The sequence below is a fragment of the Aegilops tauschii genome, chromosome 2 (assembly GCF_002575655.3).
Source record: "Aegilops tauschii subsp. strangulata cultivar AL8/78 chromosome 2, Aet v6.0, whole genome shotgun sequence".
Lineage (NCBI taxonomy): Eukaryota > Viridiplantae > Streptophyta > Magnoliopsida > Poales > Poaceae > Aegilops > Aegilops tauschii.
In genome coordinates, this window is record NC_053036.3 from 562,202,368 (window position 1) to 562,209,433 (window position 7,066).

Sequence of the window (7,066 nt, forward strand, 5' to 3'; positions counted from 1 at the left end):
CCCTTATGAGAAGAGAGAAGATAAACCAAGGTTTCCTAAGACCTTTCCCAAGAAGAAGTTGCCAAATCCTTTGAACTCCAAGCTCAAGAGGAGAGATGGGAAAGCAATGGTTGGTCACGAAGAATTTGATCCGGATGATGTTAGTGGTGTTGCCGGAGTTGCTCAAGATACTCAAAACACTTTGAGGCTAGTCAACAAGAGTGGTGATGTTGTCACCTACAACTATATGAAAGACTACAAGGGCAACGCTCACAAGTGCCTAATGGCAAAGGCCGTGGTAGAAGATGGAGAGGACCAAAAGTCTCATGACAAGGTCAAGGTAACCCCATGATCAAATCCTCCTCTTTTCACTCCGTCTACTCCTTGTGATGAGTATCTTGATGCGGAGGATAATTATGATGGTGATGATGATGATATAGATGATCCTATGCTTGCTAAACTAAATAAGTTCATGTGTTCCCTCAAAGGAAATAAGCTCACTATGTTTCATATGCTTATGGAGATGGTGAGTAAGCACACCATCACCATTAAGGAACTCAAAATCCTCGTAACCGAGGAAAAGGAAAAATATGACATCCCTGAGTGGAAAGTCCAATATGAGGAAGCACGAAATGATGAACTATGGTTGAAAATTGGTGCAAACATTGATGTTCATGCTAAAGAACTTGCCTCCTTGAAGAAGTCTAAGGACTCTTGAGAGGAGTTGATGAATGATAAAAGTATGCTTGTGAAGTCTCATGCTTCTCTCTCTAAGGATTGTGAGCTTCTATCCGTGTCCCTCGAGACTAAGGAAGAAGAGCTCACTCTTCTTACAAAGAGTTTTGAGACACTCAAGCTTACATATCTTGAAACTCTAGCCAAGGCTTACTCTTCTCCTATTACCAATGTTGATGCTTGTACTACTAACTCTAGTGGTGACCTAGCATCTATTCTCAAGGAGAATTGCTTTCTCAAGGATCAACTCAAGAAAGGACTCATGACATGTGCTCAAGGACAAAAGAACCTTGATGAGGTATTGAGCCAACACAATGAAGTGTTTGCCAAAGAGGGGCTTGGGTTTGACCCAAGCATAAGCAAGAAGAAGATGTCTTCTCAAAAGTGCACCACTCCTCTAAAAGAAACGTTTGTACAAGAAGGGCAAAAGGAGAAAGGTATGGTTGTGAGTTGATGTCTGCTTGAACTACGTCGGTATTTCCCCAAAGAGGAAGGGGTGATGCCGCACAACAACGGTAGGTATTTCCCTCAGTGATGAGACCAAGGTTATCGAACCAGTAGGAGAACCAAGCAACACTACGTAAACAACACCTGCACACAAAGAACAAATACTTGCAACCCGACGTGTTAAAGGGGTTGTCAATCCCTTTCGGATAATGACGCCAGAAATTGGCACGTGGACAGGAGAAAGTTGTAATAAGTTGATAGATAGATCTCGAATAAAAGCAAATTAAAATAAAGCGCAGCAAGGTATTTTTGGGGTTTTGGGAATATAGATCTGAAAATAAAAGCAAATAAAAATAGATCGCAAAGGAAAATATGATAAAGAAGAGACCCCGGGGCCGTAGATTTCACTAGTGGCTTCTCTCGAGAAAAATAACAAATGGTGGGTAAACGAATTACTGTTGGGCAATTGATAGAACTCCACATAATCATGACGGTATCCAGGCAATGATCATTATATAATCATCACGTCCAAGATTAGTAGACCGACTCCTGCCTGCATCTACTACTATTACTCCACACATCGACCGCTATCCAGCATACATCTAGTGTATTAAGTTCATGGAGAAATGGAGTAATGCAATAAAAATGATGACATGATGTAGACAAGATCTATTTATGTACTTGTTATCCTTAATAGCAACGATACATACGTGTCGGTCCCCCTTCTATCACTGGGATCAAGCACCATAAGACCGAAGCCATCACAAAGCACCTCTTCCCATTGCAAGATAAATACATCAATTTGGGCAAACAAAACCCAAATATCGGAGAAGAAATATGAGGCTATAAGAGATCATGCATATAAGAGATCAAAGAAACTCAAATAACTTTCATGGATATAAAAAGATATAACTGATCATAAACTCGAAGTTCATCGGATCCCAACAAACACACGGCAAAAAGAGTTACATCATATGGATCTCCAAGACACCATTGTAACAGACCCGAAGGTCTACAAAGAACTACTCACGCATCATCGGAGAGGCACCAATGGAGGTGGTGAACCCCATCCAAGATGGTGTCTAGATTGGATCTGGTGGTTCTGGACTCTGCGGCGGCTGGATGAATATTTCATCGACTCCCCTAGGGTTTCTCAATTTTTGGGGTATTTATATAGCAAAGAGGCGGTCCGGGGGGCACCAGAGGTGGGCACAACTCACCAGGGCGCGCCTGAGCCTCCTGGCGCGCCCTGGTGGGTTGTCCCCTCCTCGGGACTCCCCCAGGTGCAACCAGGGCCCAACTTCTTCCTTTTTGTCCATAAAAAATCATCGTAAAGTTTCGTGGCATTTGGACTCCGTCTGATATTGATTTCCTGCGATGTAAAAATCATGGAAAAAACAACAACTGGCACTTGGCACTATGTCAATTGGTTAGTACCAAAAAATGATATAAAATGACTATAAAATGATTATAAAACATCCAAGATTGATAATATAACATCATGGAACAATCAAAATTATAGATACGTTGGAGACGTATCAACATCCCCAAGCTTAACTCCTACTCGTCCTCGAGTAGGGAAGTGATAAAAACAGAATTTTTGATGTGGAGTGTTGTTTATCATGTCATATCAGATTCTTTTCTTTATAGCATGGACAATTGGACTTTTATGTGATTCAAAGCATATCAACAAGCAACCATGTTTTTCAGAATATCAACGCTAAAACAAGTTATCCCTAGCCCATCATGCTCAAACATTGATCCATTCATGAAACACACTCGAATATTAGCTACACCCAATACTTAAGTACGATCATATTGCCTCCTAGTTGGTGCTTTTTATAAGAGAAGATGGAGACTCAAATTCAAAATAAAAAAAATTGCATAAAGTAAAAGAAAGGCCCTTCACAGAGGGAAGTAGGGATTTGTAGAGGTGCCAGAGCTCGAAGCGAAAAAAAGAGATAAAAACATTTTGGGAGGTGTATCCATCCCACCAATGAAAACGAATTAGAGTTCCCAACACTTTCCATGCTAGATATATCATAGGTGGTTCCCAAACAGAAAATAAAGTTTATTCCTTTTTCCACCATACTTTCACTTTCCATGGCTAACCGTATCCACGGGTGCCCTCCATACCAACACTTTCCACGGAATTTATTATTTGACAACATAAAGTATTTTTTCTTTTTAATTCGGGACTGGGCATCCCTAAAACCTTTGCCTTACTCTCGTGCAATGACAAGTGAATAAACACTCATCGTGAGAATAACACATCCAGCATGGAAAATATTAGCCACCCCTCACCGCGCCGTGAGCAAAACAAACACTTAAAAGAGAAGTTTAATTTGAAAATTAGAGATGGCACATACAAATTTGCTTAGAACGGCACGGAAATACCGCATATAGGTAGGTATAGTGGACTCATGTGGCAAAAACTGGGTTTAAGGATTTTGGATGCACAAGTAGAGCTCATACTCAGTGCAAAATGAAGGCTAGCAAAAGACTGGGAAGAGACCAACCAAGAAACGAATAATCTCATAAGCAAGCATTAAGCATAATTAACACCGAATAGTGCACCACAAGTAGGATATAATTTTCATTGCATGATTATTGACTTTCGTGCATGCATAGGGAATCACAAACCTTAACACCAATATTCTTACTAGAGCACAATTACTCATCAACATAACTCACATATCACATCATCATATCTCAAAACTATTACTAAGAATCAAGTTTATTTTGTCCAATGATCTTCATGACATTTTTTACTCTATCCTTCTTGGATATCTATCACTTTGGGACTAATTTTCATGTGTTGCTTTTCATAAGCTCAAACAAATATAAGTGAAGATCATGAGCATAACAAATTTTCTTTCTCTTAAAATAATTTAAGTGAAGTAAGAGAGAATTTCTTCAACATTTACTAACTCTAAAATAAATCTAAGTGGAGCAAGAGAGCATTTCTTAAAAAATACTAAGCACACCTTGCTCAAAAAGATATAGGTGAAGCACTAGAGCAAGTCCTAGCTCATAAAAGATTTAAGTGAAGCACAGAGAGCAATTCTACAAGTCATGATATGATTTTGGCTCTCTCAAATAGGTGTGTCCAGCAAGGATTGATGACTTAAAACACAAAATAAAACAAGCAAAGACTCATATCATACAAGACGCTCCAAGCAAAACACATATCATGTGACGAATAAAAATATAGCCTCGAGTAAAATACCGATGGTCGTTACAAGAAAGAGGGGATGCCACTCGGGGGCATCCCCAAGCTTAGTTGGTTGCTCATTCTTGGATAATAGCTTGGGATGCCGAGACATCCCCAAGCTTAGGCTCTTCTATCCTTCCTTCACCCATCGTAAGATAACCCAAAACTTGAAAACTCCAATCACACAAAACTCAACAACACCTTCGTGAGATCCGTTAGTATAAGAAAACAAACCACTACTATAAGTACTGTGTCAAACCAATTCTTATTTTGTTTTTGTATTATATCTACTGTATTCCAACTTTTCTATGGCAAATACTCATTAAAGAAAACCATAGAGCTATCAAAATAAGCACACAACACAAAGAAAACAGAATCTGTCAAAACATAACAGTCTGTATTAATCTGAATTGTTCAAAAACTTCTAGAACTCTAAAAATTCTGCAAAATTAGGACGCCCTAGGTAATTTGTACGTCGATCTTCTGTAAAAAAACTTAGATCAGAATCACGTTTGTGTGATTTACTAAAATTGTTTTCGTGAGCGCATAAGTTTCTGTTTTTTCAGCAAGATCAAACTACTATCACCCAAGAAGATCCTAAAGGCTTTACTTGGCACAAACACTAACTAAAACACAAAAAACACAATCATACCAGTAGCATAATTGTGTAAACACACAAGAACAGAAAGTAAAAATCAAAAATAAAATTTATTCATTGGGTTGCCTCCTAACAAGCGCTATAGTTTTACGCCCTTAGCTAGGCATAAGGCAAGGATCTAAGTTTTGTCATCTTTGGTTTGAGATCCATAAGATGCCCTCATGATTGGTTCATATGGTGGCCTAATTATTGTTCTAGGGAAGTGTTCCATACCTTTCCTCAAGGGAAATTGGAACTTAATATTGCCTTCTTTCATATCAATCACGACACCAATAGTGCGTAAAAACGGTCTACCAAGAATAATTGGACAAGACGGATTGCAATAAATACCAAGAACAATGAAATCTATGGGCACATAATTTCTATTTGCAAGAATAAGAACATCATTAATTCTTCCCATAGGTTTTTTAATAGTAGAATCCGCCAGGTGCAAATTCAAAGAACATTCTTCAAGATTGGTAAGACCAAGCACATCACATAAAGATTTCGGAATTGTGGAAACACTAGCACCCAAGTCACACAAAGCAAAACACTCACAATTTTTAATCTTGACTTTGATAGTAGGTTCCCATTCATCATGCAATTTTCTAGGAATTGAAACTTCTAATTCCAATTTTTCTTCGAAAGCTTTCATCATATCATCAACAATATGTTTAGTAAAATCTTTATTTTGTTCATAAGCATGAGGTGAATTTATCATGGATTGCAACAAAGAAATACAATCAATCAAAGAGCAACTATCATAATTAAAGTCTTTGTAATCCAAAAGAGTGGGCACATCACTAGTTAAAGTTTTGACCTCTTCAAACCCACTTTTATCAATTTTCTCAACAAGATTTTCACCCTCCGAAATATTGGGACGCCTTCTACTTAAAGTTGACTCTTCTGCAGTACCTTTTTCATCAATCTTAACTTTACTAAACAAGGAATCAATAGAGGAAACACCAAGCATTTTAAGATCTTCATCACTTTTGCGAAAGAAATCACTCGAAAACGCTTTTTCCAAAAATTCTCTTTTAGCTCTAAGCATAGCAGCTCTTTTCTTAGTTTCATCCATAGAAACATAAAGAGCTTTAATTGATTCATATACTTTAGGCACAAAAAATTCCATCTTGAGATTTTCCACATCATGAGCAATTCTATCAACACTTCTAGACAAATCATCAATCTTATTCAACTTTTATTCTATGGAAGTGTTGAAAACTTTTTGTGTGTTGATAAGTTCTTTAATATTATTCTCAAGATCAGAGGCGTTCCTATTATTATTGTAAGATTGATTTCCATAGGAATTACCATAATTATTAGAGGAATTACTAGGAAAAGGCATAGGATTAAAATTACCTCTATACGCATTGTTGTTGAAATTATTTTGAGAGATAAAATTCACATGTATGGCATCACTATTTTTCTCAATCAAAGTATACAAAGGCATATCATTAAAATCAATTGGAGCACTTTTACTAGCAACCAATTTCATAAGAGCATCAACTTTTTCACTCAAAGAAGAAATTTCTTCAACTGAATTAACCTTTTTACTAGTAGGAGCTCTTTCGGTATGCCATTGTGAATAATTTGCCATGATATTATCAAGAAATTTGGTGGCTTCACCCAAAGTAATTTCCATAAAAGTACCACCCGCGGCGGAATCTAAAAGATTACGAGAAACAAAATTCAAGCCCGCATAAAATTTTTGTATGATCATCCAAAGATTTAACCCATGAGTTGGGCAATTCCTTAGCATCATTTTCATCCTTTCCCAAGATTGTGCAACATGCTCATGTTCAAGTAGCTTGAAATTCATGATCTGGGTTCTAAGGGAAATAATTTTTGCGGGCGGAAAATACTTAGTGATAAAAGCATCTTTGCACTTATTCCAAGAATCGATACTATTACGAGGCAAAGAAGAGAACCAAATTTTTGCAGAATCACGCAAAGAAAACGGAAATAATTTCATCTTGACCACGTCATTGTCCACATCTTTTTTCTTTTGCATATCGCATAATTCCACGAAAGTATTAAGATGGGACGCAACA